Below are 6,902 nucleotides of genomic sequence, written 5' to 3' on the forward strand. Positions count from 1 at the left end.
TCCCTCGTAAAAAGCACTCGTAAAAGCAATGTATTAATTAATTGGAGAAAGCAGCGAAGTCAGGAAAGTGCACGAAAAATCACAGCCAAAAAAAGTTCTCGCAAAGAAAGTGTGATCCGATATTAAAGGGATGGTATTTTTGGCAGGGCGAAGGAAAAAGCAGATGGGATTGCGTGGAGGAACAAATACTAAAAGCATTTTTTTTAATTAGGTGCTACAGCAGAGTGATAAACCATCCAGGGAAACAATCATTTCTAAACAAAAAAATAATAATTCTCTAATAATATTTGTCATACAACTATTTTTCAACTTTATGACAGCATGTAGGGGTAATAACGGCGATTAATAAGGCTTTTAGAAAATTATTCAGAAGACGAAATTATAAGATTCACATCAGGGTTTGTCAGAGTTTCTTTCAAAAATCAAACGCAGAAGCACACACAAATAACTGATAATAATACATGAGGTAAATTTACAATACCAACAGCAGGTTCACAGTTTCATTTCAGCTCAGATCAGCAGACAAGTTCAGACACATTGCTTCACAGCTCAGAGCTTAGCGCACTCTGGTTTCAGTTTCTCTTTCTCTGCAGAGAATCAGAAGCTGCAGACTAAGACATGCCTTGGCTCCAGTTTGTCTCAGCTCCCAATTGGCTGACTTAGTTGCTATGCCTGTTCATTGGCTGACCTTGTTACCATGTCTTCCCAGTCATGAATATTCTGACAGGGTTTAGTCTGCAGAATAGACTGATGGTGTCCCAGTGGTGCTCCAGATGTTTTGGGATTGCATACAAGGCAACCATCGCTATGGGTACAGTCTGTGCTTCCTTTGGCCACACTCGTTCTCCTTCTGTTTGTAGGTCTTTGTATTTTGTTATCTTCTCCACTTCCGGTCCACAGGCTGGGGATCCCTCCCTGATGTGTTATATGCAGACTTTTTTTCTGACCGTAGATTGTTGATGTGTGAGCACTATATAATAGCATTTAGCAATAGCACTTAGACTTATATGCCACTTCATAGTGCTTTGCAGCCTTCTCTAAGCGGTTTGCAGAGTCAGCCTCTTGCCCCCCAACAATTTGGGTCCTCATTTTACCCACCTCGGAAGGATGGAAGGCTGAGTCAACCTTGAGCCTGGTGAGATTTGAACTGCCAAATTGCAGGCAACTGGCTGTCAGCAGAAGTAGCCTGCAGTACTGACTCTAACCACTGTGCCAACTTGGCTCTTAATATATGGTGTGTGTATGTGTGTGTGTGTGTGTGTGTGTGTGTGTAGAGTATATGTATGAGCACGTAAATGTATTGGTATATATCTCTATCTCTTTATCTAATCTATCTATCTATATAACTTCTTCTTCTACTTCCTCCTCCTCCTCTTCTTCTTACAGTATCTATCTATCATCTACCTTCTGTTTATCTCTATTATCTATCACCTGTTTATCTATCTATCTAACCATCATCTATCATCTGTTTATCTATCATCTATCATCTGTTTATCTCTCTCTCTCTATGTATCTATGTATCTATCTATCATCTATCATCCGTTTATCTATCATCTATCATGTTTATCTATCTATCTATCTATCTATCTATCCATCATCTATCATCTGTTTATCTATCATCTGTTTATCTCTCTCTCTCTATGTATCTATGTATCTATGTATCATCTATCATCTGTTTATCTATCATCTATCATATCTATCTATCTATCTATCTATCCATCATCTATCATCTGTTTATCTATCATCTATCATCTGTTTATCCATCATCTATCATCTGTTTATCTCTCTCTCTCTCTCTATGTATTTATGTATCTATCATCTATCATCTGTTTATCTATCATCTATCATATTTATCTATCTATCTATCTATCTATCTATCTATCTATCCATCATCTATCATCTGTTTATCTCTCTATCTCTCTATCTCTCTCTCTATCTATCTATCTATCTATATATATATATATATATATATATCCTACCTAAACTATCCTTAGCTACAGTACCTACCTGTCTATCTTTCTTTTGATAGCAGGCATCCCAATTTCATTTTTTTAACGTGTGCCAGTGTGTTCCACAGAAAAAAAGGGGGCAATGAAGGCTGTCTTATATGCAAACAAAATAAAATCTATCAAACAAGACATTTAATTGCACGAACTTTTCCAGTCTGGCTCAGTGCTTTTTTCACAAAAACCTACTGGTGTTTTTTTTTTTTAATTATCCCTAAATATCATATCCTTTCCCCCTTTTCAATATTTGTTTTCAAGCATGGATACTTTTTTGGGGGGGTGGGCAGTGGGAAATGATAGTCTTCTACACCTCTTCATATTGAGATCCATCAGTGGTGGGATTCAGCCGGTTCGCACCACTCCGGGAGAACCGGTTGTTAACTTTCTGGGCAGTTTGGCAAACTGGTTGTTGGAAGAAATCATTAGGGCACAGAAACGGTTGTTAAATTACTTGAATCCCACCACTGGCTGAATCCCACCACTGCCCGGTGTGCCAAGGGCAGTGATGGGATTCAGCCGGTTCGCACCACTTCGGGAGAACCGGTTGTTAACTTTCTGAGCAGTTGGGCAAACTGGTTGTTGGAAGAAATCATTAGGGCAGAGAACCGGTTGTTAAATTACTTGAATCCCACCACTGGCTGAATCCCACCACTGCCCGGAGTGCCAAGGGCAGTGAAGGGATTCAGCCGGTTCGCACCACTTCGGGAGAACCGGTTGTTAACTTTCTGAACAGTTTGGCAAACTGGTTGTTGGAAGAAATCATTAGGGCAGAGAACCGGTTGTTAAATTACTTGAATCCCACCACTGGCTGAATCCCACCACTGCCCGGAGTGCCAAGGGCAGTGAAGGGATTCAGCCGGTTTGCACCACTTCGGGAGAACCAGTTGTTAACTTTCTGAGCAGTTGGGCAAACTGGTTGTTGGAAGAAATCATTAGGGCAGAGAACCAGTGGTTAAATTACTTGAATCCCACCACTGAGACCCATCCAATAAAAGTGAAGCTCTAATTATTAATATTGGGGGAGGCAGTGTATTCTTTCCCTCCGCCCCCTTATTGTCAGCTAACCTTCTTTCTCTAATTGTTTATTTATCTGGCAATGAATCACTTCAAATAGACCTAGAGAATTAATCTCTGGGCTTTTAATGACATTAATCAGGCTTAATTTGATGCTGCTGCCTCTGGTGCTAGTTAATTTGAGTAGCTAAATGTTTTAGCCGTCAGGGGCCGGAGCCTTTCCTATTTTGCAATGAATGAAATAATGGGGGGGAGAAGATTGCAAAAAAAAAAAAACCGCTTGCCTTAACTTCCCGCTCACCTGTCCTGCAAGGGAGCAGCTGGGCCTCTCTCTCTACCTGGACAGAGGAAGGGCAGAAGAGAAGGCAAAAGGAATATCGATCTCTTTGCAAAGAGCTTTGTGCCTGCTTGCCCTGGCGTGAGAATGGACTTCCTGGGCTGTGCCTCCAGGAAAAGACCCACAAGCCCATCCTCCACCTCCTGGGAAGGCAGTCCTTGTCTCTCTCTTTTTTCTTTTCTGCGATGGTGTGTCAAAATTAGTTGTCATTTTGGATACAGTTTTACTGGTTGAGCTGTGATAAACTGGGCCCTTCCTTCCTTCCCCTCACTCTCCTTCCTACCTTCCTTCCTGACTGACTTACTGCCTTCCCCCTCGCTCTCCTTCTTTCCTTCCCTTCCTCCCTTCTTCCTTCCTTTGTTTTCTTTCTTTCCTTTCTTTCTTGCTTGCCTGCCTGCCTTTCTCCTCACTCTCCTACTTTCCCTTCCCTTCCTCCCTTCTTCCTTCTTCCTTACTTCCTCTTTCTTTCTTTTTCTTTCTTTCTTTCTTTCTTGCTTGCTTTGTTTGCTTGCCTGCTTGCCTTTCTCCTCACTCTCCTTCTTCCTTACTTCCTTTTTTTCTTTCTTTCTTTCTTTCTTTGCTCGCTTGCTTGCCTGACTGCCTTTCTCCTCACTCTCCTTCTTCCCTTCTTCCTTACTTCCTTTTTTCTCTTTCTTTCTTTCTTTGCTCGCTTGCTTGCCTGACTGCCTTTCTCCTCACTCTCCTTCTTTCCTTCCCTTCCTCCCTTCTTCCTTCCTTCTTTCTTTTTCTTTCTTTTTCTTTCTTTCTTTCTTTCCTTTCTTGCTTGCCTGCCTGCCTGCCTGCCTGCCTTTCTCTTCACTCTCCTTCTTCCATTCCCTTCTCCCTTTCTTTTTCTTTCTTTCCTTTCTTGCTTGCTTGTCTGCCTGCCTTTCTCCTCACTCCTTCTTTCCCTTCCTTTCCTTCCTTCTTCTTCCTTTCTTCCTTCCTTCTTTCTTTTTTTTTCTTTCCTTTCTTGCTTGCTTGCCTTTCTCCTCACTCCTTCTTTCCCTTCCCTTCCTTCCTTCTTCTTCCTTCTTTCTTCCTTCCTTCTTTCTTTTTCTCTTTCTTTCCTTTCTTGCTTGCTTGCCTTTCTCCTCGCTCTCCTTCTTTCCTTCCCTTCCTCCCTTCTTCCTACTTCCTTCTTTCCCCTTACCATCCTTCCTGCCTGCCTTCCTTCCCCTCACTCTCCTTCCTTCTTTTCTCCCTTCTTTCCCCTTCCTCCCTGTCTGTTTGCCTTCCCCTCACCCTTCCTTCCTTCCTTCCTTCCTCCCTCCCTCCCTCCCTTCCTTCCTTCCTCCCTCCCTCCCTCCCTCCCTCCCTCCCTCCCTCCCTCCCTCCCTCCCTTCCATGGAACAGTGAAGGCTTTTCATTCTTCCAACTGCGAACTCATGAAAAAGTCCTACTAGTGTCCATGGAGGACAACCAGGAAAGACCGGAAGAGAGAAAGGGTGTATCTGCCCCAGAACCGTGCAGCGTTTGCCATCAACCAAATGAACTGTGGCAGGCCATCTGGACTTCAACACTTGAGCTAGCACAAGTCAGACCGTATTTCTTGTAACACGGAGCAGAAAAAAGGCAGGCAGAGGTTGCCTTCTCAGTAGGATGCAAGTAGGTTGGGCAGAAGGTGGCATGGAGACCTTCAAGGGTTTGACCAGATTCCCACTTGAGACAAGGCAGACCAGGGTTAACCCTTCTTAGTTTATATATATATATATTTATTTTGATTTATATGCCGCCCTTCTCCGGAGACTCAGGGCAGCTTACAATGCGTTAAGCAATAGCCTTCATATTGCCCCCACAAACTGGGTCCTCATTTCACCTACCTTAGAAAGGATGGAAGGCTGAGTCAACCTTGAGCCTGGTGAGATTTGAACTTGCAGTAGTTGCAGGCAGCTGGTGTTAAATTACAGTGCCTTTGTCTGCAGAGCTATCCAGGCTCCAATATTAATTGGAGAGTGAGCTTAACTCTCAGTTAGTCATGTTTGTTGTTTCGTTTTAGTCTTGTGTTTATGTGTTTCTATATTTCACTTCTTATATTGCTTTCCAATCATTATTGTGTGTTAATTTTACTGTAAATATTTAATAAAGATTTTTTTTAAAAAAGAAGAAGAAGAAGGGTTAACCCTAACCCTGGCCTTGGAAATAAATAAATAAAAATAAATAAAACTTTGAGGGATCTAGAGATCCCACCAACTTTCCTTGTTCGGTCAATGACCAGAGGTGATGGGAAGTGTCATCTAACATCTGGAAGAACCGCAATTTTTTCCCCCAAATATGGAATATGTCAAGGTTGGTTGGCCTCATGTGTCTGAAAATTCATCCCACGGGAAAACCAGAAGTCTATTTTATTGAGATTGGTTAAAATTAATACACAGGTAGGTCCTTGACTTATGACCACAATGGAGCCCCAAATGTCTGTTGTTCAGTGAGACATTTGTTAAGTGTGCCCCATTTTACGACCTCTCTTGCCACAGTTGCTAAGCGAATCACTGCAGTGGGTAACACGGTTAAGTTACGAGGGCACCGAAAAAAGTGACTTACGACCGTTTTTCACACTTATGACTGTTGCACGATCCAAATTCAGACGCTTGGCAACTGACTCGTATTTATGACAGTCGCAGGGTCCCGGGGGGGTCACGTGATCCGCTTTTGCGACCTTCTGACAAACCAAGTCAATGGGGAAGCCAGACTCATTTAACAACCGTGTTACTCACTTAACAACTGCAACGGTTCACTTAACAACGGTGGCAAGAAAGGTCGTAAAATGAGACAAAACTCATTTAGCAAATTTCTCACTTAACACATAAATTTTGGGCTCCGTTGTGGTCGTAAGTCAAGGACTACTTGTATTAACCTAGATAATGAAGGTATTTTAGAATTACAGTAGTGGCCAAAATTGTGGAAACCTTTCGGGAAAAGTGTTATTTTCTCAAACTAGCTAATAACACCACTTTTTTGGGGAGTAGTACCATAAAATTAAGGGACGTGGTGGCTCAGTGGCTTAGATGCTGAGCTTGTCGATCGAAAGGTGGACAGTTCAGCGGTTCGAATCCCTAGTGCTGCGTAATGGGGTGAGCTCCCGTGACTTGTCCCAGCTTCTGCCAACCTAGCAGTTCGAAAGCAGGTAAAAAATGCAAGTAGAAAAATAGGGACCACCTTTGGTGAGAAGGTAACAGCGTTCCGTGCGCCTTTGGCATTTAGTCATGCCGGCCACATGACCACGGAGACGTCTTCGGACAGCGCTGGCTCTTCGGCTTTGAAACGGAGATGAGCACCACCCCCTAGAGTCAGGAACAACTAGCACATAGGTGTGAGGGTAACCTTTACCTTTACCTTACCATAAAATTATATATCAATGGAAAGATAATTTAATCAATAATGGAATGGAATAACTTTTATGAAGGATTTGCTATTAGAATAGCAGTTACTGTATAAATAAGAAAAGTGAAAGACTTAGAAAAAACGAGATATACAAAAATGATCCCCATGTCAGTGAATCCTTAGTTGGGTAACCTTTAGCATGAATGACGGCCTTACAACGTCTT

Source organism: Pantherophis guttatus, chromosome 7 (genome assembly GCF_059756535.1).
Source record: "Pantherophis guttatus breed Tessera chromosome 7, ASM5975653v1, whole genome shotgun sequence".
NCBI lineage: Eukaryota > Metazoa > Chordata > Lepidosauria > Squamata > Colubridae > Pantherophis > Pantherophis guttatus.